Here is a 24,867-nt window from a genome sequence, read left to right as displayed (position 1 = left end):
TGCTAAATATTACAATATTAAGTTTTGCTTATGTCCTCCATTCAATAAAATAATGATTTTTTATCAGTTTATTATATTATGACAAAGGCATAACTGATAAGAGAAAATGTATAAAACAGCCTCCAAAATTAAAGATCACTTTGGAGGGTTTCTGATACCTGCTTGGATAGGCAAGTTCCTAGCAGTGATATTCCCACAATCACCACTTAACACTCTGCACATAATACAGAAAACAACTATGTGAGGGTTCTAAAGAGCCAAGATTTAGAGAGGTGTCAAAACATGAAGCAAGTGGTCCAGCATGGGCTGAGTTGCCAATTTTTTACTCTGATAGAAAAACTTTTTTGGCCAGAAAATAAGGTGAAAAGCACTTGGCCAGTCAGTACCACATGGAGGTTAATGGCCAGCTCAAGAAAGGAGACAGCCAGAAAAGGATCTGAATTCTATATTTAAAAAAACTCACCCTAAATCTCTAGCCCATTCCTGAAGCCATGATGATCATGATAAACTGATAATAGACTGTAAATAAGTCTTCAAGAACAGAGCTGAGACCTGAGGCACCACACATAGGAAGTATGACAGTCTGTAATAGTTTGATAGAAGAAATGACCCCACAAAACAAAAACATCAATACTCTTCAAAACAACATAATCTCCGTAGAATAATTTTCACCATGTCCATCATATAAGCCAAAATTACTCATTCTATGAAAAGCCAGGAAAATGTGACTTATTGTCCAGGACATGCCAACTCCGAGATAACCCAGGATCATGGAATTATTACATGAGGACTTTTAAGGAGCTATTGTAACTAGTGAAATTAAACAAAATTGCTAGTAATGAACTGAAAAATGGGAATTATTATCCACAAAAAGTGGAAATTTTAGAATTGAAAAATATATCTGGAATTAAAAATCCACTGTATGGGTTTAGTATTAACAGAATGGATATGGTAGAGAAATAAATAAACTTGCACGTAGATTGACAGAACCATTAGAAAAGAAAGAAGAGATTAAGGGGGAAAGAACAAAACCATAAGATGCATGGGGTGGTTTTGAAGTCTAGGGGTGCCTGGGTGGCGCAGTCGGTTAAGCGTCCGACTTCAGCCAGGTCACGATCTCGTGGTGCGTGAGTTCGAGCCCTGCATCAGGCTCTGGGCTGATGGCTCAGAGCCTGGAGCCTGTTTCTGATTCTGTGTCTCCCTCTCTCTCTGCCCCTCCCCCGTTCATGCTCTGTCTCTCTCTGTCCCAAAAATAAATAAACGTTGAAAAAAAAAATTTAAGAAATGAAATCTAATATGCAGAGAAAGTGCCAGGAAAAAAAAATATTTGAAGGAATATTTATAAAAAAAAAAAACTTTGTAAATTTGGTTCAAAACAAAGCAAAACAAAACAGCGGACATTTATAGATTAAAGGAACTATGTAAACTCCAAGGAAAATAAATTCGAAGAGAACCAGAGTAGGCATATTATAGTAAAACAAAAGGAAAAAATAGTTATTGAAAGCAAGTAGAGAAAAGCTAGACATAACTGCACCCTTTCCTTCAGCAATTGGGGAAACCGTAGAGGTGAAGCAGAACCTGTCAACCCAGAATTCTTCATCTAGTGAAAATCTTTAAGTCAAATAGATGGAAATTAAGACAATTTGTTTGTACCAGATGTACTCTGTAGACTGAAGAAAAAAACTTGGATCATTAAGAATGAAATAATGAAGAATATGAATGAATGATAAATGTATGGATAAAATATCTTTTATTTTCTTTAAAACATACCACCGATTAAAGCAAAAAATATTACACTGAATTTTTTTGGTTTATAATATACATACATTTAATATATATGACAGCTCTAATGGAAGGTTCTGGGAGGGGATATAATTGTAAACTTTTCATATTTTACAAAGTGTCTGTGGGATTTAAGAATATTGACTGAAATTCAGTAGCCAAAATGAAATTAACAAATTCAGTCACTTTTCTTGACATGTAAGTATTCAGTATTTAATGAAAGATAACATATATTCAACATATACTCAGTAGTAAGGAAAAATAAATTAATGCAAGCTAATGAAGACAAGGTGAATGAGATATGAATAAGAAGCATTCACTGAGTCATCCATTCTTTTTAAAAATATTTGTTATTAAATATTATTTATTGGCACTGTTATTCTAGGCGTTCTAGGTGCTAGGGATAAGACAGTGAACAAAACAGACAAAAAACCCCCTGCCTTTATTGGAGGTAAAGAGGATATACATTATCATGGGAGGAGACAGAAAACAAAACAAAATAAAAATACATAGTGTGCTTGATGGCAGTAAGTGCTATGGGAAAAATAAAGCATGTAAAAAACAGAGAAAATTCTGGACTACAGTTTTAATAGAGTGATGAAGGGGATTTCACTAAAAACTTCAAGGAGGTGAAGTTGATGCCAGCCAGGTGGATATTTGGGGAAGAGCTTTCAGGCCACATGGGAAAGCAGGTGTAAAGGCCACTTAGTAGGATCTTATTTGAGAGATTACAGAACACTGTGATTGTGTTTCCCTGTGACTCAGAGAGAGTTTAGATAAGGCTGATATCAATAGAAGTAATGGAACTTGGTTGGATTTTTGATAAAGCATACCTAAAATAATACTCTAAGAGGTCAGCTTTTACACATATTTTGGAGGTAAAGCCAGTAGGATTTTCTGTCCCTGTGAATGTGGATTAAAGGTACAAGAGAAGATTCAAAGGTGACCCAATGTATATTAGCCTGAACAACTGAATTGATGGGCTTTTTATTTACTGAGCTAGGGTAGATTTGAAAAGACTAAATTTTGGGGAGTAAGGTCAAGAATTTGGTTTTGGACATGGGAAGTTTGAGATGCCAGTTAGACATCTAATGGAGAAATGTTGTATGCCTGAATTGTGGGGGAGAAGTCTAGACTGGAGATAGAAATTTGGCACTGGTAGGGTATATACAGGATTTAAAGCTATGAGACTGGATTTAGGAATCAATGAAGTGAGTTCAGAAATAAAAGATGAATGAGGAATGAGTCCTTGGAAAAGCCAATGTTTGCAGGTTATGGAGATGAGAAGGACCCAACAAGGGAAAATTAGGAGGAGAGCAAGAGAGTAAGGAAAAAGCAGGAGGGTATGCTGTCCTGGACATTTTAAAGGAAGAGGAGGTGAATAATTGTCAAATGATGCTGACAGGTTGAGTAAATTCAGGACTGAGAAATGGCAATTGGATTTAGCAGTATGGAGGTCAGGGGTGATCTTGATTATCACAATTTAAAATTAGTTAAAATGAGAGAAAAAATCTTTCACTTAATGAAGACAGTAGTGTTTTTTCAGAATTGAAAGAGAAGCATTAATTTGTAGTTGAAAGTATAGTTTAGTTCTGTGTGTATCATTCTAGTGCATTGCATATGAAGACTTTATCTCTTCCTTTGTAATATTCCATCACTCAGTTTCCATCATTTTTTTCCTTTTGAAGAGCTGTTTATATGTAGTTGATTTTTTTCTGGTTTCATAATTATTTGTTTTTACTATTTTATACATTTATTTATGTTAAATATATTTGTATGTAAAAATTTTATGGAAAGAAAAACCTCTGAGTAGTATATACTTAAGTGCATATGAATAGGGGCATGTAAACTTTCTCTGCAAAATGGTGAAGCTTTATTTTCAAATTGTCATACTTTAAATGATTTTTTATTTTAGTATCTTTGGATGATATGAACATACTCAAAGTATGATAACATTTTTCAAATTAGCTGCAATTCTTTTGGAATTACTTTTAAAGGGTCAGTTTTTAAGTGACACAAAAAAATAGTTCTCATTACTTAGAACTATGCTATATTTTTAATAAAAGATGGTTTTGTGACACCTGTTAATTCATCAAACATGGCTTCAAGTTGATTTTCTTTTTCCCAAAAATTAGATCCATCCCTTGAGGATGACTGTTTTCCTTCAAAAATGTAATTTATTTATTTATTTATTTTTTAATTTTTTTTTTCAACGTTTATTTATTTTTGGGACAGAGAGAGACAGAGCATGAACGGGCGAGGGGCAGAGAGAGAGAGGGAGACACAGAATCGGAAACAGGCTCCAGGCTCTGAGCCATCAGCCCAGAGCCCGACGCGGGGCTCGAACTCACGGACCGCGAGATCGTGACCTGGCTGAAGTCGGACGCTTAACCGACTGCGCCACCCAGGCGCCCCCAAAAATGTAATTTAAAATGTTATAGAGTTTGATCAGTACTGGAATTGGAGAGTGGATCCCAGAAAGCCTTGAACAGTTCTGTCCACCTTCCCCCTCACCCCTCACCAGGGGCCTGGTGCTGCTCCTGGCCGCAGTCACTGCAACCTTGAGTAGTGAGGCCGAGATCCAGCCTTGAAGTAAGCGGCAGCCAGGGTGGCCTCATATTGGCAGTACCTGAAGGGTCAAGTTCATCACAAGGAAGATTTGGAGAACAGTAAGTTGTTCATTGTAAGAAGCAGATATGGTTTAATCAACAGGGATGACAGCAGGGAATATGTATTTGTATACCAGACTGCCATAAAGAAGAATAACCCCAGGAAACACCTTTGCAGTGTCGAAGATGGAGAGGCTGTTGAGTTTGACATTGTTGAAAGGACAAAAATGGGTGCAGAGGTAGCATATGTTACAGGCCCTGGTAGAGTTCCAGTGCAAGGCAGTAAACATAAGCAGACTAACCTGCTAAATTATAGACACTATCCACATTACAGGGGTCATCCACACAATTACCAGTGGGATTTCCAGAATAGCGAGAATGGGGAAAAGAATGTGGGATCCAGGAGGGCTCCAAAAGGCCAGGCCCTCCTGCAAGTCACAGCGTCCACTTTATTTGCTACATGTGGAGACGCCACGGGTGTTGAACACAGTATTCCAAGTTTCCTGTGTGGGGAGAAGTGATGGAAGGTGCTGACAACAAGGGTTCAGGAGAGCAAGGTAGACCAGTGAGACAGAATATGCATTGGGGTTATAAATGACCATTCCACAGGAACCTTCCTTGCCAAAGGCAACCTAAAGAGGATGGCAGTGAAGGAGATAAGGAAAATCAAGGAGGTGAGACCCAGGGTCAGTAGCCACCCCCACATCTGTACTATTGCAACCTCAATTACCACAACACAGACAGAAGCCCAGAAAACCCTAAACCACAAGATGGCAAAGAGACAAAGCAGCCAACCCACCAGTGGAGAATTAGTCCTCTACCAAGGCTGTGCAGGGTAGGGTGGAGTAAATGCAGTCTTACCATCTCTACCATCATCCCATCATCTGGTTTAGTTAGCCAACAAGGGAAATGAACATGAAATTTCAACAGTAAGAAATAACAGAAGGTTGGAGCTGAAGATCTCAAATGCTTGCTTTTTGTCCATTTACCAGATAGCTAAAGCTCTTTGCATTATCTCTGCAGACTGGAGTTTCTGATATATTTACTTAAAGATCTCTCTCTCTCTCTCTCTCTCTCTCTCTCTCTCTCTCCCCCTCTCTTTTTTAAGACTGATTTTCCTCAGTACACTTAAAAAGGTTTTTTAATTGTTTCATATCTGGAAAAGTTGAGATTTTTAACAACCTCATTTTTAATTTGTAATAAATGTTTACTATTTGATTTTTTTCCAAAAAGTCAACAGACTGCAAGCACCACTTAATAAAGGTCTTTAAAAATGCTGTAGATTTTGAAAATGTTTTTTATTTTTTTAACTTTTATTTATTTTGAGACAGAGAGAGACAGAGCATGAATGGGGGAGGGTCAGAGAGAGAGGGAGACACAGAATCGGAAACAGGCTCCAGGCTCTGAGCTGTCAGCACAGAGCCTGACTGTGGGGCTTGAACTCCTGGAGTGTGAGATCATGACCTGAGCTGAAGTCGGACGCTTAACCGACTGAGCCACCCAGGTGCCCCTGAAAATGTTTTAAAAAAATCTTATATATATAAGAAGTGTTTTGAGTAATAGAATGTATGTGTAAGTAGTTTTAAGGTGAATCTTTTGGAAAATACACCGCTTGTGATCATATTTGTTTAGCTATATTTGCTTTAAAATATTGGGTGTATTATTTAAAGATATACTATATTTATCATAATAGAATTTCATTGAGTGGTGAGACAAGTGTTCCATTTTTCCAAAGTTCTGCCCCACCCCTCAAATATAATGCTTTCAGCAAGACATTTTATTATCCACGTTCAGATAATTTTTACTCTCTGGTCTTAAATTAAAAATTCCTACAAGGTTTTTACCCAGTTAATGAACATTTTGTATATGCTAACAAGTTTTTCCTCCACCAACTCAGTCAAATAATGCTTCCTAAGGGTCATTGAGGGAAAATGGGTAACTTAATGCCATTTCCTTATTATTTGAAGATCTTTGATTAGGTTTAAAATTTCATTGTAAACTCATGGATTTAAATGTATTTGAAGTGTTTCAATCTATAGCAGTTATTCTCCTTTTTGAAATTCAAATTATCCTACCTTTGAGTGATGAGTTATAGTTGGTCCTTTAGTCTTTTGACCTGACTCTGTAGTCTTTGATAGCTTCCTTGCTATTTCCCAAGACAGTGCCTCAGACTCATCTTGAACATTTTGTTGCTTAAGTCCTGGAATCAGCCATTATTCCAAGAATCCTTAATTTCTACTAGTGTGAAATTAATGGCTTGTTGTGTTTTAACTTGATCTTCCCTAAATTAAATCTATATCTCCTTCTTCTTTATTGACAATACTAGTTGTCATTTGCACAGAGGAAAGTCTATAATTACGCATACAGTAGTCTCTGAACAACACTACTGATACTACTCTAATGATGTTATTACTGAAAACTGTTAATTTTTTTTGTGTATGCTCTCTTCATTTTCATTGCCATTTTTTATATACTTTTAGATGTGTTATGTGCCGAACTGTGTTTCCCCCAAATTTATATGTTGGAGTCTTAACTCCCAGTAGCTCCGAATGTGACTATATTTGGAGATAGGGTCTTTAAAGAGGTAACGAAGCTTGAGTGCGGCTGTTAGGGTGGGCCTTGATCTAATATGAATGGTGTCCTTGTAAGAAGAAAGTAAGATACACACATGCACAGAGGGAAAACCATATGAAGATACAAGGAGGAGACGTGGTCATCTACCAAGAGTAGGAGAGAAGTTTCAGAAGGAACCAACTATGCTGACACTTTGATTTTTAGGCTTCTAACCTCCAGAATTGTGAGAAAATAAATTTCTGTTGTTTAAACTACCCAGACTTTGGTACTTTGTTGTGGCAGTCCTAGCTGACTAATACATGGTACGATCTACATTGTGAGTATACATAGTTATTATATACTATTCTCAATTTTTAAAATTCTTACTTAGTTGTAATCTTGTAAGTACTTACATATTTTAGTTTCATCCCATTCCTTGTATTGATGTATTTTGGGTATCTGAAGCTCATTGTTTAGTGTATTTCTCTAGAAGGGAATCATGGGAGTAATACTTCTTGAGGACTGCGTTTCATTGTTAGTTTGTTAGGGGTTTTTACACTTGATAGGCATTTGCCTGGTTATAAAATCCTTGACTATCCTTTCTTTGAACATATTAAATATGTTACTAATTTTCTTCTGGCTTTAAATATTTTGTTCAAAGTCTGATGGCAGTCTGATATCCTTTCTGTTATCAGGCACTTGTTCTTTTTGCCTATGTGTTCAAGGATTTCTTTTGTATGTAGTAATTTTGGTAGAAATGTCTTGGTCATTTGGAGTTGATTTCTCAGATGAGTGGTGTGCACTTTCAGTATGCAGTTTTGCATCTTTTTGTATTTCAAGAAATTTTTCATATACTGTTTAGTGTTCTGTTTTCTTGCTTTGGTTTTCTTTTTCGATGACTTGAGTATACATGTTTGATTTACTTTGCTTATCTTTATATTTGTCACTGTGTGAGAGTGTGTGTGTGTGTGTGTGTGTGTGTATTCAAGTTAGTTTTTGGGTTTCTTTTTGTTTGAAGGACTTCCTTTCTTATTTCTTGTAGGGTAGGTCAGATAGCAACAGATTGTCTCAGTTTTTATGTTTTTTGAATGTATTTCATTTTGTTTTCAGATGGCTTTCCTGGATATAAATTCTTGGTTGAAAGATTTTCTTTGAGCACTTTGAATATTGTATTTCACCATGTTCTGGCCTCCATTTATTTATGTATTATTATTATTATTATTTTTAAGTGTTTGTTTTTGAGAGAGAGTGGATGAGGTACAGAGAGAGAAGAGGACAGAAGATCCTATGTGGGTTCTGTGCTGACAGCAGACAACTCCATGTGGGGTTCAAACTCACGAACTGCAAGATCATGACCTGAGCCAAAGTTAGACGCTTAACCGACTGAGCTGTCCAGGTGCCCCATGGCCTCCCATTTTTTTAGATGAGAAGTCAACTCTTGAACTTATTGGTGTTCTTTTTAGGTGAAGAGTCATTTTTCTCATGCTGCTTTAAGATTGTCTCCGTGTCTTTGGTTTTCAGCATTTTTACTATGATTTTCCTGTCTGTATATTTCTTTGCTTTCATTTTTCTTTGAGTTCATGGGCTGAATATGTAAATTGGTGTTTTCCAAAAATTTGGCAAGTTCTCAGCCATCAAATTTTTTAATATTTTTCTCTTTTTCTTCTCTACTTCAGCCATCCCATTCTGCATATGTTGGTACATGTTTCCCAGATTTCTCTGAGGCTCCATTTTCTTCACTCATTTTTCTCTCTGGTTTTTGGATTACATAATCTTTATTATTTTCATGTTTGCTAATTCTGTCCTCTGCTTTGTTCAAATCTTTTGTTGACCTCTAGAAAAGTTTTCAGGTCAGTTACACTTTCAACTCCAGAATTTCCATTTGGATTGTTTTTATAGTATTTCTGTCTTAATTGATGTTATCTATTTAATATGACATTATCATAATACCTGCATTTACTTCTCTAATTATTATTTTCTTTTAGTTCTTTGAACATATTTTTAATGGCTACGTTGGAGCCTTTTCCTGTTAAAGCTAACATCTGTGTGCTCTCACTGGCAGTTTCTATTGCCTGCATATTTTCCATATGTATGGGTTGTATTTTCCTGTCTCATTCCATCTCTCAATGTCTGGTTGGAAAATGTCCATAACCCTCTTTTTTCATTTTAAAAAATATAACATCTTTATTGAAATGTAATTTCTACACTGTACAATTCACTCATTTCAAGTTTACAAGTAAATTATTTTAAGCAACTTACAGAGTTGTATTGACATCCCTGCCGTCCAAGTTTAGAACATTTCTATCGCTGTGCATGCCTATTGGCAGTCACTCCTCATTCTCATCCCCATGCTACTCGTACCATTTTATGTAACAATTCTGCTTCTGGAAATCCTTCAAAGAATAATTTACTAAATACTGATATATATATGCACAAGCATGCTTATTATACTTTCATATGTAATTTTGAAGTGTTGGAAGTGATGTAAATAACCCAAATGGAGGAAGTATAAGAAAATTATTAAGTCACTTAAGTTGTATCATAACTAAAAAAAAAAAAAAAAAAAAAAACACTAAAAATGTTGTATTTAGTTGATTATAATGTGAGGTAGTTTTGCTCCTACAAGCCAAAGCAGGGAATTATGATATTTGCATCATGGACTGAAAAAAATTAAGGACATTTTTTTTTCAAATAAGAATAGGTTGTTTTAGACTTCTTATATGATATTTCCCAAAAATATTTTATAACTTCTAGAGAATATATTAAACATTGTTTATTTCACTGAAAGCAATATAAACAAAATGAAAGTTAAGGTTTTTTTTCCAGACAGAAGAATGCACATACATTTCAGAATTGTTAAAATGCCAACATGCCAAAGCTAATTACTATTTAGTAACCCATTTTTCAGTATTTTATTTCAATCATTATTTTTAGAAAGCAGGTATTCTGAGTTCTTAAGCATGATAAGATTATAAAAAACGATAAGAGTTAATAAGCTATTTCAGCATTATTTTTAAAGGATAGTAACCAGGAGCCAGAGTGATATCTTTAGTGTTTTTTAGGACTTTTCACTTAAATCACGGAGGATTATAAGAATGAATTATATTAGTAATTATTAGTACAAGAATTTCAGCTCAAAAAAGAATTTACTGGTTATAAGTGCAGTTTGTGGCGAAGAACATTGGTGATTTCATATTCATACTTAATGCTTGCTGTGTTTCTCAAAGCAACCAACCCTTTCATACATGTAGCAAGTAAAGGAAAAGGGCACAAAGTCAAATAAAGATATTTAAATAGACAAAAACTGGAAAGTGGTAGGTTTTAGCAATAGTAGATAACAAAAGTTTAATGACCGAATTGAATCCATAAAGAAACGCAGAATCAAAGAAGAAATAGGATAGCATATTTGTAATCTTAAAAGTATGATCTTAATATAAAGGGTATGCATATTCTCAAAAAAAGAATAATAAAATAAAAATTAAAATGCCAAAATATTAAAGAGGAATGGATAATTTTAGTCTAAATTCTGAATTTTCCCTGGATAAAGAAAAGTCATTTAAAAAGTAACTTTAGTGGTGCTTGGGTGGCTCAGTCGGTTAAGTGTCTGATTCTTGATTTCCGCTCAGGTCATGATCTCATGGTTGGTGGGATTGAGCCCCGCAGTGGTCTCTGTGCTGACAGCCTGGAGCCTGCTTGGGATTCATTCTCTGTCTCTGTGCCCCTCCTTTCTCTACCCCTCAAAATAAATAAATAAACATTAAAAAATAGAAGTAGCTTTGAAATGACTAGAGGAAAAACAATTCTATTTGGATGAATTTCCTCATACAACTTTAAAATTCAGAGAACATTTGTTAAGCCATTTCTATACATGGAGCACTATTATAGGCATTATGGAACATGCAAAGCTCTCAATTACCTTTAAGTAACTTACAACCAAGTAAGGGAGAAAGACCTACAAAAAAGCTAAAAAGTGAAGTTGATTGAATTTATCATCCTGATACAATCTGAAAACAGTAAGTCCAGTGGGATCATGGAAAAGGATTCTGATTGTAGGAACTGAGAAATGCTTCATAGAGAACATAGCTTGAAAACTGATTCAGTCAGGCTCATGAAACTTTTAAGATTTTTTGAAATTCATTACGAATAAGTGAGTTTTATTTATTTTAGTAGGGAATAATCTGCTTCTCTCGATTACCTCTCATAAATTCATCCAACTGAAAATGCTGGTTTTGTTGTTGTTGTTGTTGTTCCTTTTGGATCCATTGGTACTCTTTAACTGATTTTTTTTCCCGTGGAGATGAGGAGCAGAATTTGCAAAACAATCGTCTAAAACCTATCCAATTACACAGTTTCTTAATTAATTAAATTTTTATTTGACTATAGGTGGCCCAATGTTACATACGTTTTAGATGTACAACATAGTGAGTTAACAAGTTTTTACATTACGCTACATTCAGTGCAAGTGTAACTACCATTCATCACGACACATCACTATTACAGTATCATTGACTATGTTATTAATGCTGTGCCTTTTTTTCCTGTGACTTATTTATTCTATAACTGGAAACTTGTATCTTCCAGTCCCTCTAGTTATTTTGCCCATTGGCCTTAGCAGCATTTTTCTAGATATGTTTCCTAAGGCAAGGGAAACAAAAGCAAAAGTAAACTATTAGGACTATATCAAAATAGAAAGGAAGGAAGGAAGGAAACCACCAACAAAATGAAAAGGCAACCTAATGAATGAGTGAAGATATTGACAAATGATATATCTGATAAGAGGTTAATATCCAAAATATATAAAGAATTCACTCAATGCAACTCCCAAAAAACAAACAATCGAATTAAAAAATGGAAAGAGGACCTGAATAGACATTTTCTCAAAGAAGACTATACATATAGCCAACAGACACATGAAAAGATGCTTAACATCACTAATCATCAGGGAAATGCAAATCAAAACCACAATGAGATACCTTTGTACACTTTTAGTCAGAATGGCTAAAATAAAAAAGAAATAAGTACTGGCTTAATTAATTAATTTCAGAAAACATCCAACCTGATTTTATCCATTTTTGGAGTAACTGGTAGTGAATGTGCCCTACCGCTGTAAATAACTATAAAAATTGGCAAACTATGCAAACTGTCGTTTCTTTGACACTTGCCAATATACATAGCACAGTCCTGACATCCTTGCAGGTAGAAATATATTTAAGATGAGCTGGATATTCATCTTTGGTATCTGGCTGGTGCCAACATTTTTATTGAGGCGCTAGGAGGTGGAGGTAAGCTGAGCTGAGGAGGTTGAGATCAGAATTAAGGGCAGCTCAAACAGCTAGAATATGTGGAACAGGGTGCAGAAAAGGACAAAGCTGTTGGGGTAGAGGCAGAAGTCTGTGAGGGTTCCCTGTTCATCTTTGCCCAGGGTAGAGTTGTACATTTATGGGGTGAAGCTCCACAAGCCCTAGCAGAAAGTAGGTGTTAACTAATAGCAGAAGAGGCGTAGTAGAGGTCACACAGTTGTCTGAGTCTACGGAGTGTCAGCCCAGTTAGAGCTTTATCTCCATATCCTCAGCTGCTCAGTAATTGTCGTACAAACGAATGACAGTAGTGGTATAGAAATTTTGGAGTTTTATTCTACTAGATTATAATTACTCACACAGATGTCCAATCAAATCATGTCTGCAAAGTGTATCTTTTATGATTATATAATATTGATTGCTTTTGCAGTTTAACTTTTAAAATTACCAGCCTATCAAGATCTATTCTTCCGTGCAACTGCATGCATGTTGAAAACTTTTTACTCATATTAGAAAAATGAGTTACAGGAAATTGCTTAATATTGGGAAATGATTGATTAATTTCATATAAGTAGTTTCTTGGTATCATTGTGTTAAAAATTTCTCCTGGATAGTGGTTGGTACCAGTGTTTCTCTAATTTAATATTTGAAATACGGTGGTTATTATAGTGTTGATACTTGGCATTTCTGCTAATTTTATATATGCCGTTATCATTTTTAAAGATTTGATTGGACGAATAATTATCCACTGTGTGAAACAACTGACTGCACTTCATGCAGTGAAATTTTCTGTGCTGATCTACTTGTTGGCATGTTTGTGACTATAATCTTTTCTTTATAATCTTGCTTGTTAAGGGTTGGTAATAATGATTTCAGGGCATGCCATTGAGTAAATTTCATCAGTGTACTACGTATTTATTGTATTCAAGGAATTGTTCTAAGCTTTAGAGGATTAAAAATGATCAAACTTATACTCTCTTTATGAGAATAATTATATTCCTAAATGTTTATAATTAAAAGTTGATATGTGTACCAGAAAGGAAATATAATGTAAATGCTGTTAAAGTTTTGTGAAAGGATGATTAATTTCAGCTACAAACACTTTAGGAATTCTTCAAAGGAAAAAGTTTTTTAGGATTCTTGAAAAATACATAAATTTCAGACGGTGAGCAGGACATGATGATAGAATGTGAAAAAGAGGGCATGATTAAAGGGAAAGAATCAAGGGAGTATAGGGTGTGTTTATGGATTAATCCATAAACAGACATGGCTTCATGGTAGAATACAGAGTAGGCTGAGTGGTTTATGGTGGGATGTGAGGATGATTATGATTGGTTGAAACCAAGTTATTGAAGACTTTGAATATCAAAATAATGAATTTTGTTTTTCCAGTCATTTGGAATTATAAAAAAAACTGTGGTAAGAGAATGGATTGATTCTATATATATATTTTCCTAGAGAAGTTTGGAAATGTAGATATTAGAGTTTGAAGTAATTTTACTTCATATTATTATTAATATACATTATTCATATTATTTTTACTTTTTATTTTTGAAAACTTTTAAAAATGTTTTATTTATTTTTGAGAGAGAGAAAGAGAGATAGAGTGTGACCAGGGGAGGATAGAGACACACACAGAATCCGAAGCAGGTTCCAGGCTCTGAGCTGTCAGCACAGTACCTGATGGGGGGGCTCAAACCCATGAACTGTGAGATGATGACCTGAGCTGAAATCGGACGCTCAACTGACTGAGCCACCCAGGCACCCCTAGATTATTCATTTTGAAGGGAAACTTCTCCAATGTATAGGTGGCAACATTCTCTTAAGTTGCACAGTAGGAAACATAATTCATGGAATGTTGTGTCATTACCTATTAATATCAGTAATACTAGTCACATAGCGATACTGGAGAGAGCAGTAGGTATTGCCATATATATGTTATTCTTACATAATTCAATGGAAATGGCTATATTCTTAACATTGGTGAAGTTTTCAGATGTTATTAGAAAATAGCAAGTCTCTGCTCTTGTAGCTATTAGATAAACTTAATTTGGTTGAGTTTAGCAGTGTTCTGGAACATTTTCCCATGTTTATGTTAAGTAATTCCAGTTTGGGTGATTAGGTTCTATTCAATGAGGTTTTGCCTCATTAGCAACTATGTTACAGATATCTGGATGTTCACTACCATATGTCATTACATAAAATTTATGGTATATATTTTGTGAGTGACATTTATGAAAAAGTATCTTACAGAAAAATACTTGTATAATACTAAGTAGGAAAGGATGCGGTAAAAATAGCAGCTGCCATTTTGTGTTGCTTTTAAAGATCCAGGTATTGTTCAAAGTTCTCTATTTACTATTTTGTCTGTAAGGTGTGTAATACGAGATGAGAGGTAAATAACTTGGGGATGTATACACACCTAGTGTGTGATAGGGTTGGGATTCAGACATAAGTCGAACTAATTTTGAGCCCAATGTTTTTAGCTATTTATTTATTGCACTGTACAAAACTGAGAAGACAGTATCTTACTTTTTTAATTTCAAAGCTTTCCCCCAAGTTTTATTGAGATATAATTGACATATAACATTCCATTCATTTAAAGCATACAATATAATGATCTGATACATGTGTATATTGTGAAATGACTGCCATCGTAAGGTTAGCTGACCCATCCATCACCTCACATGGGTATAATTTTTTGTGTGTACTGAGGACTTTTAAATCTGCTCTCTTAGCAACTTCCAAATATACAATACAGTATTGTTAGCTGTGATCAACATTCTTTATATTGTTCTTCAGAATTTATTCATCTTGTAAGTAGAAGTTTATACTCTTTGACCTTCTTCGCCCATTTTATTTATCTCTTCTCTCCACCTCTGGCCATTCTTTGTATCTGTGAATTCTTTCTGTTTGTTTGTTGGCTTGCTTGCTTTAGATTCCACATATAAGTAAGGTTGTATAGTTGCTTTTCTCTGATTTATTTCACTTAGCATAATGTCCTCAAGGTCCATTCATGTCATTGCAAATGGCAAGATTTCATTCGTTTTTATGGCTGAATAACATCCCCTTGTATACATACATGTACAACATTTTCCGTATGCAGTTACTCATCTATGGACACTGAAGTTGCTTCCATGTCTTGGCTATCGTAAACAATGCAGTGAACATGGGAGTGCAGATATCTTTACGAGTTAGTGTTTTCATTTTTTTTTTTTTTTGGATGAATATCTAGAAGTAGAATTGCTAGATCATATAGTAATTCTAGTTTTAAGGTTTTGAGAACACATCATACTCTTTTCTATAGTTGCTGCACCAGTTTACTTTCCCACCAGCAGTGCAAAAGGATTTTCTTTACTCCACCTCCTTGGCAACACTTGTTATGTCTTGTTTTTTCAATAATAGCCATTCCAACAGGTGTGAAGTTACAGCTTATTGTGGTTTTGATTTGCATTTCACTAATTAGTGAAATGTGTCTGTTACCATCCTTATGTCTTTTTTGGAAAAATGTCTATTTAAGTCCTCTGCCCATTTTTAAATTAGACTGTTTTCTTGGTGTTGAGCTGTATGAGTTCTATATATGTATTTTATATTAGCCCCTTATCAGGAAATTGATTTGCAAGTATTTTCTCCTGTTTGGTAGCTTGCCTTTTCATTTTGTTGGTGGTTGCCTTCACTGTGCGGAAGTTTTTAGTTTGATATAGTCCCACTGGTTTATTTTTGCTTTTTTTGCCTTTGTTTGTGTCAAATCCCCCCAAACCCTTAATACAATGTAGCTCCACTAGCTGGAACTTACGTTGCTCTTCCTCCAGTTCCTGTCTACACATTGCTTTTCTTTAAAAAAAAAAATTTTTTTTAATATTTATTTCTGAGACAGAGACAGAGCATGAGTGGGGGAGGGGCAGAGACAGAGGGAGACACAGAATCCCAAGCAGGCTCCAGGCTCAGAGCTGTCAGCATAGAGCCCGATGCGGGGCTCAAACTCACAAACCATGAGATCATGACCTGAGCCAAAGTCGGTGCCTCAACCAACTGAGCCACCCAGGTGCCCCACACATTGCTTTTCTTGGTATAACATCATCAACATAAGGAGGTAGCACTACTCCACCTGGTTAAACTCCAACTTGCTTTTGGGTCATCCAACTCCTTGACTCCCCTCTTCCTTATTTAGTCTGCTTCCCCAATGTCTCGATGTCATAGATACTCTTTCCTCAAATTCCTCAGCTAAATAGCTAATAGTCCTCCTTTACTGAAATAGTTATTTCAATAAACAAACTCATATGTCTTATTCCTCCAAAATAATTAAATCTGCTTCTGATCAGTTCTTTGCAATGTAAGTAAAAATTCTAACATATTTGTGAAAAATTTTTTGAAAATGATTATGTTAGAAGCATAAATATTAAACCTTTTGAGCATTTATAATCTTATTGAAATACATATTAAAATGTTGATATTATAATACCAAGGCAACCAGTGAAGAAGGCAAATTAAAATGGTTTTATGTTGCCAATATTACTACCTTATATAGTTAACTCATAATTTCATTCAGATAATCCTTATTTATTTATTTATTTATTTATTTATTTATTTATAAAATATAATTTATTGTCAAGTTAGCTAACATACAATGTATACAGTGTGCTCTTGGCTTTGGGAGTAGATTCCCATGACATCGCTTATGTACAACACCCAGTGCTCATCCCAACAAGTGCCCTCCTCAGATACCCATCACCCATTTTCCTCTCTTCCCCTCTCCACCCCTCCGTTGTCAACCCTCAGTTTGTTCTCTGTATGTAAGAGTCTCTTATGGTTTGCCTCCCTCTCTGTTTGACACTATTTTCCCCCTTTCTTCCCCCATGGTCTTCTGTTAAGTTTCTCAGATTCCACATATGAGTGAAAATATGTGATATCTATCTTTCTCTGACTGACTTTTTTCACTTAGCATAATATCCTCCAGTTCCACCCACGTTGTTGCAAATGGCATGATTTCCTGCTTTGTCATTGCCAAATAGTATTACATTGTATATATAAGCCACATCTTCTTTATCCATTCATCAGCTGATGGACATTTGGGCTCTTTCCATAATTTAGCTGTTGTTGAAAGCACTGCTATAAACATTGGGGTACATATTCCCCTGTGAATCAACACTCCTGTATCCTTTGGATAAACTCCTAGTAGTGCTATTGCTAGGTCATAGAGTAATTCTATTTTTAAGTTTTTGAGGAACCTCCACACTGTTTTCCAGAACAGCTGCACCAGTTTGCATTCCCACCAACAGTGCAAGAGGGTTCCCGTTTCTTCACATCCTTGCCAGCATCTGTTTCCTGAGTTGTTAATTTTAGCCACTCTGACAGGTGTGAGGTGGTATCTCAGTGTTGTTTTGATTTGTATTTCCTTGATGATGAGTGACATTGAGCATCTTTTCATGTGTCTGTTGGCCATCTGAATGTCTTCGTTGGAAAAGTATCTATTCATGTCTTCTGCCCATTTCTTCACTGGATTATTTGTTTTTAGGATGTTTGATAAGTTCTTTATAGATTTTGGATACTAACCTTTATCTGATATGCCATTTTCAAATATCTTTTCCCATTCCATCAGTTGCCTTTTAGTTTTGTTGATTGTTTCCTGTGTAGTACAGAAGGTTTTTATCTTGTTGAAGTCCCAGTAGTTCATTTTTGCTTTTATTTCCATTGCCTTTGGAGAGGTGTCAAGTAAGAAGTTGTTGAGGCTGAAGTCAAAGAGGTTGTTGCCTGCTTTCTCCTCTAGGGTTTTGATGGCTTCCTGTTTCATATTTAGGTCTTTCATCCATTTTGAGTTTTTTTTGTGTATGGTGTAAGAAAGTGGTCCAGGTTCATTGTTCTGCATGTTGCTGTCTAGTTCTCCCAGTACCATTTGCTAAAGAGACTGTCTTTTTTCCATTGGATACTCTTTATTGTTTTGTCAAAGATTAGTTCACTGTCCATGTGTGAGTCCAATTGTAGGTTCTCTATTCTATTCCATTGGTCTATGTGTCTGGTTTTGTGCCAATACCATACTGTCTTGATGATTACAGCTTTTGTAGTAGAGGGTAAAGTCTAGGATTGTGATGCCTCCTGCTTTGGTTTTCTTTTTCAACATTACTTTGGCTATTCGGGGTCTTTTGTGGTTCCATACAAACTTTAGGATTGTTTGTTCTAGCTTTGAGAAGAATGCTAGAATTGTTTGATTGGGATTTCACTGAAGGTGTACATTGCTTTGGGTAGTATTGACATGTTAACAACATTTGTTCTTCCAATCCATGAGCACGGAATGGTTTTCCATTTCTTTGTGTCTTCTTCAATTTCCTTCATAAGTTTTCTATAGTTTTCAGCATCCAGATCTTTTACATCTTTGGGTAAGTTTATTCCTAGGTATTTTATGGTTCTTGGTGCAATTGTAAATGGGATCAATTTCTTAATTTTTCTTTCCATTGCTTTATTATTGATGTATAGAAAAGCAACCGGTTTCTGTACATTGATTTTGTATTCTGCAACTTTGCTGAATTCATGTATCATTTCTAACTGCCTTTTTGGTGGAATCTTTAGGGCTTTCCATGTAGAGTGTGATGTTTCCATGTAGAGTGTGTCAAATAAGTTTGACTACTTCTTTGCCAATTTGGATGCCTTTGATTTCATTTTGTTGTCTGTTGAAGCTAGGACTTACAATAGTGTGTTAAACAACAGTGGTGAGAGTGGACATCCCTGTCATGTTCCTCATCTCAGAGGGAAAGCTCTTAGTTTTTCCCCATTGAGGATGATGTTAGCTGTGGGCTTTTCATACATGGCTTTTATGATGTTAAGGTATGTTCCTTCTATCCCAACTTTCTTGAGGGTTTTTACTAGGAAAGGATGCTGTATTTTGTCAAATGCTTTTTCTGCATCTGTTGACACTATCATATAGTTCTTATCTTTTCTTTTATTAATGTGATGTGTCATATTGATTAATTAGTGAATATTGAACCAGCCCTGCAGCCCAGGAATGAATCCCACTTGATCATGGTGAATATTCTTTTAATGTACTGTTGAATTCGATTTGCTAGTATCTTATTGAGAATTTTTGCGTCCGTGTTCATCAGGGATATGGCCTGTAACTCTCCGTTTAGTGGGGTCTCTGTCTGTTGGGAATCAAGGTAATGCTGGCTTCATAGAATGAGTCCAGAAGCTTTCCTTCCACCTCTATATTTTGGAACAGCTTGAGAAGGATAGGTATTAACTCTGCTTTAAATGTCTGGTAGAATTTCCCTGGGAAGCCATCTGACCCAGGACTTATTTATTGGGAGATTTTTGATAACTGATTCATTACCTTTGCTGATTATGGGTCTGTTCAAATTTTCTATTTCTTTCCGTTTGAGTTTGGTAGTGTTTGGGTGTCTAGGAATTTGTCCATTTCTTCCAGGTTGTCCAGTTTGTTGGCATATAATTTTTGATAGTATTCTTTAATAATTTGTATTTCTGTGGTGTTGTGATCTTTCATTCGTGATTTTATCTATTTGGGTTCTCTCTGTTTTCTTTTTGAGAAGTTTGGCTAGGGGTTTATCAATTTTGTTTATTTTCTCAAAAAACTAGCTCTTAGATTCATCGATATGTTTTACCATTTTTTTGGACTCTATATTGTTTATTTCTGCTCTGATCTTTACTACTTCTCTTTTTCTGCTGGCTTTGGGGTTTCTTTGCTCTTCTGCTTCTAGTTCCTTTAGTTGTATGTTTAGGTTTTGTATTTAGGATTTTTCTTTTTTCTTGAGATACACCTGGATTGCAGTGTATTTTCCTCTTATGACTGCCTTTGCTGCATCCCAAAGGCTTTGGACTGTTGTGGTTTCATTTACATTTGCTTCCATGTATTTTTAAATTTCTTCCTTTTTTTTTTTTTATACATTTTTTTTTTCAACGTTTATTTATTTTTGGGACAGAGAGAGACAGAGCATGAACGGGGGAGGGGCAGAGAGAGAGGGAGACACAGAATCGGAAACAGGCTCCAGGCTCCGAGCCATCAGCCCAGAGCCCGACGCGGGGCTCGAACTCACGGACCGTGAGATCGTGACCTGGCTGAAGTCGGACGCTTAACCGACTGCGCCACCCAGGCGCCCCTTAAATTTCTTCCTTAATTGCCTGCTTGACCCATTCATTCTTTAGTAGAATGTTCTTTACCTCCATGCATTTGGAGACTTTACAAATTTTTTCTTATGGTTGATTTCAAGTTTCGTAGCATTGTGGTCTGAAAATCTGCATGGTATGATCTCAGTTCTTTTATGTTTATTGAGGCTGTTTCGTGACCCAGTATGTGATCTATCTTGGAGAATGTTCCATGTGCACTCAAGGAGAATGTGTATTCTGCTGCTTTTGGATGTGTTCTGAATATATCTGCCAAGTCCATCTGGTTCAGTGTATAATTCAAAGCCATTATTTCTTTATTAATTTTCTGCCTAGATGATCTGTTCATTGTTGTTAGTGTATATTAAAGTCCCCTGCAATTACTGTATTCTTATCAATAAGATTGCTTATGTTTGTGATTAACTGATTTATATATTTGGGTGCCTTCATGTTGGGGGCGTAAACATTTATAATTGTTAGCTCTTCTTGATAGATAGACCCCATAATTATGATATAATGCCCTTCTTCATCTCTTGTTACAGTCTTTAGTTTAAAATTTAGTTTGTCTGATATAAGTATGGCTACTCCAGCTTTCTTTTGACTTCTAGTAGTGTGATAGATTGTTCTCTATCCCCTCTCTTCAAGTCTAAAATGAGTCTCTTGTAGACAGCATATAGATGGATCTTATTTGTTTATCTATTCTGATACCCTATGTCTTTTGATCGGGGCATTTAGTCCATTTACATTTAGAGTTATTATTAAAAGATATGGATTTAGTGTCATTGTTACCTGTAGGTTTCATGCTTGTGGTAATGTCTCTGGTCCTTTGTAGTCTTTGCAACGTTCCATTCATAGCGTGGACTTAGTAGTCATGAACTCCTTTAGTTTTTGTTTGTCTTGGAAAGACCTTATCTCTCCTTCTATTCTGAATGACAGCCTTGCTGGATAAAGGATTCTTGGCTGCGTATTTTTTCTATTCAGCACTTTGAATATTTCCTGCCACTGCCTTCTGGCCTGCCAAGTTTCACTAGACAGGTTTGCTACTACCTTTATGTGTCTACTCTTGTAGATTAAAGCCTATTTTTCCCTACTTGCTTTCAGAATTCTCTATCTTTGTATTTTGCCGGTTTCACTATGATAATGCCATGGCAAAGACCTATTCTTGTTGAATCTGAAGGGAGTTCTCTGTGCCTTCTGGATTTGGATGTCTGCTTCCTTACCCAGATTAGGAAAATTGTCAGCTATAACTTGTTCATGTAAACCTTCTGCCCCTTTCTCTCTCTCTTCTTGTGGAACTCCTATGATATGGATATTATTAAATTTCATTGAATCACTTAGTTCTCTAATTCTCCCCTTATTGTCTAGTATTTTCTTATCTCTCTTTTTCTCCGCTTCATCATTTTCCGTAATTTTGTCTTCTATTTCACTTATTCTCTTCTCTGCTTCCTCCATCCTTGCTGTCACCACCTCTAGTTTATTTTGCACAACATTTTCTTAATTCATCGTGACGATTTCTTAGTTCCTTGATCTCTGTAGCAATAGATTCTCTGCTGTCTTCTAAGCTTTTTTTTTCAAGCCCAGCTATTAATCTTATGACAATTATTCTTTCTTGATCAGATATATTGTTTATATCTGTTTTGAGCAATTCTCTAGCTGTCATTTCTTCCTGGAATTTCTTTTGAGGAGAATTCTTTGTTTTCATCATTTTGGCTAGTTTTCTGTCCCTTATGTGTTTTAATAGCTTATTACATGTCCTGCACCGGCGAGCACTACTATATTAAAAAGGGGTCATACATGTCCAGGGTCTGGCCCTTCAGGATGTGTTTTGGAGTCTTTGTCTTCAGAGAGAGAGAGAGAGAGGAAAATAAATAAGAAGGAGATATAGAGGAAGTATAAAAAGAATAGATTAAAAATGTTTGGTTAAACAAACCAACAACCAGAATAGAGAAGGGAAGAAAGAAGAGGAAGAAAGGGAAGGAAAAAAAATATTACATATATGTTATATATAAAATAAGAGTTGACCAAGAATCAAATCAGAAAATGCAAAACTGCTAGACCAATATCTGATGGTGCCTTGGAACTGGTGACTCTACTGGTCTGCAGGAGGGGCCATCTGGTTCTGTCATTGTCAATCTTGCTCTGGTAGATACTCAGCTACCAAGCAAAGAGGGGTGTGGTTTGGTATAGGCGGGTCCAGCCTCCACAGTGGGCCTTTTTTCTGTTTTCTGAAGCCCCACCTTTTTGGTGATGGGGAGAAAAATATTGACACCCCAGTCTCTCCTCCCCAGACCAGATTACCCAAACCACTGTGTTCAGGCTATTCTCACAGTGCAGCACCTGCACGAGCAGCCCGTGTGTCCCGTTTGTCCCGTTCCACAGCTTCCTGTGCCTCCCAGGCACTTGGCTGGGATTCAGACTGGCCCTGAATTTAAAGGATCCTGCTCCAATGCCCCAGTTCCAGTGTAGTGCCATTTTGCCCAGCCGGCAGACAGAGGGCCTCTGGCTGGTGGGTTCTGCAGGATCTTTTGTCCGTGGAGCTGCTATATACCTTCTTACCACAGCACCCAAGGGAGACGACTGCTCTCTCTGACTGCCCTCTGAGCTAGCTACCCAGCCTGGGGCTGGCTCCTCCTCCCCATCAGGAGAGTGTACAGTGTGTCTGCTCCCAGTCCAGAGAAAGTCCTGCAACTCTGGATTGTGTTAGAAATTGGTTCTTTCTCCTTTTTTCCCGTTACCCAGTCTGTGGGTTTTCTCTTGTTCAAATACAATCCTACACTTCCACACCCTCTCTTTCTCTTCCTTTTGTCTATCCACAGAAGGGGATCCCTCTCCTCTCTGCCTACGCCATGTGTTTTATCTCTCCCAATTCATAATCACGCATCTATGGCCTACCAATTTGTCACCAAGGGCCCCTTGAGATGTTTCTGTCACTCTGTAGCCGAGATTCCTGAAATTCTAAGTCTCCTGACCTCAGTACTGCTGTGTTTGAGGGATAAGGGAACTTCGGGTCCCCCTACTTCTCCACCATGTTGACTCCTTTCAAAGAAGACTTTAAAAAAAATCTCTTTTTATTGTAATTGTCACCTATTCTTTAGTACAAAAGGGACTGAAATATAATCTTTATTTTAAACCAGAACATATTTTAAGCCCAACTGTTGCCTCTAGATTGGGAGGTGTGAATCTGTGAGTTACATAAACAGATTACATTTTAAATCTCTGGGGTGGCAGATAAAGTTCTGCATTCCATTTAATTGAGAACAGAAAGCAAGGTCTGATCCCAAATACTGCAATTGGGTTAGCTTATTTCTAATATCAAAATATGTAAATGTGCTTACATTTAAAGGACAAAAAGTATCATCCTTCCATAGCTACTTATGTACAAATTTTCATTTATTCATGCTGCTCTTCCCTTTGCATGTGCCTAATTCAATGGTTTGCATCCAGGTTCCAGTAAGGAAGGCTGTCTGGATACGAGTTTAGAAGTACAAAATGGGCTGAATTTGACCTGACATGTTTGGTCTGCCCAGTGTTTTTAAATATTTGCATAAATTACAAATTAGGTGATTTTATATTTATGTAAAAGTCCAGAGTTCATGTTCCTTTTGAAAAGTATTGAGGAACTGGCAACATGGTACAATAATTGACTTGAGCTGAACATTGAGGAACACTTTTAGACAGGACGTGTACTTCTGTAGTCTGAAGAAACCCCCACTTGTCCTGCTTCATTTATGCCTGTGTCTGTTCACCTCCTACAAGAATGTGAGTTTGGAACGTTTGGTTTAATCTTACTGTAACAGTAGCCAATCGAGCCACATTGGTTAAATGATACCTTTGACACCAAATAAAGGTCTAGAGATAATTAGCGGTAGAGCCTAGATTATAATATAGGTCACTTCACTTTTAATCCATTGATACTGGTACCATCTATTCCAGATCTTAATTTTTCTAACATTCAGTTTTCATAGTTGTTAGGTTGAAAATAATAAAAATACTGATATCATGTAATTGTTGCACAGGTGAAATATTACTTGTCATTGTCATTGTCAGGTTTATATCTGTAGCGAAATTTTAACCATTTCTACCAATACTTTTTTTTTATTACAGCTAGTACATCTTTATTATTTCTGTATTCTGTATATAAAGTGGTGACACTTTATATATGCACAGTGTTTTTAAATGTTTGCATTTAATTACAAATTTGCGAATAAAATACAAATTAAAATTCATATATATATATATATATATATATATGAACTTCTGGGTTTAACATGACTTTCTGATGCTTTTGTAGAGTGGTATTGTTATTCAATATGTTGCTATACTTAAGACCTAAATATTTCTACACATAAATATTGTTCATAGTCTTAAATGATACTCATTTTTCTATATGAGTAATTGATGTCCCAGGTATTGTATACTCATGTAAATACTTGTGAATGTGTTAACAAGAAACATTAAATTTATGTCATGAAGTATTAAATCAAACTCCCTTTATATTTAATAACATCTGAATGTAC

The 24,867-nt window shown here is 36.0% G+C and overlaps 1 protein-coding gene and 1 pseudogene across 11 annotated transcripts in view; both read left to right on the top strand.

The window, feature by feature from the left end:
* The window catches only part of NBEA (neurobeachin), a 697,478-nt gene that overhangs the window by 107,789 nt on the left and 564,822 nt on the right, over nucleotides 1–24,867 (top strand). The gene's annotated exons all lie outside the window — the stretch shown is intronic.
* Nucleotides 107–9,871, top strand: LOC147584822 (Y-box-binding protein 1 pseudogene; annotated as a pseudogene).

The sequence above is a fragment of the Puma concolor genome, chromosome A1, assembly GCF_028749965.1.
Source record: "Puma concolor isolate L17-30 chromosome A1, mPumCon1.1.hap2, whole genome shotgun sequence".
In the NCBI taxonomy this organism is placed as follows: domain Eukaryota; kingdom Metazoa; phylum Chordata; class Mammalia; order Carnivora; family Felidae; genus Puma; species Puma concolor.
Note: the sequence above shows the minus strand (reverse complement) of the source record. Positions and strands in the feature narration are given on the sequence as shown.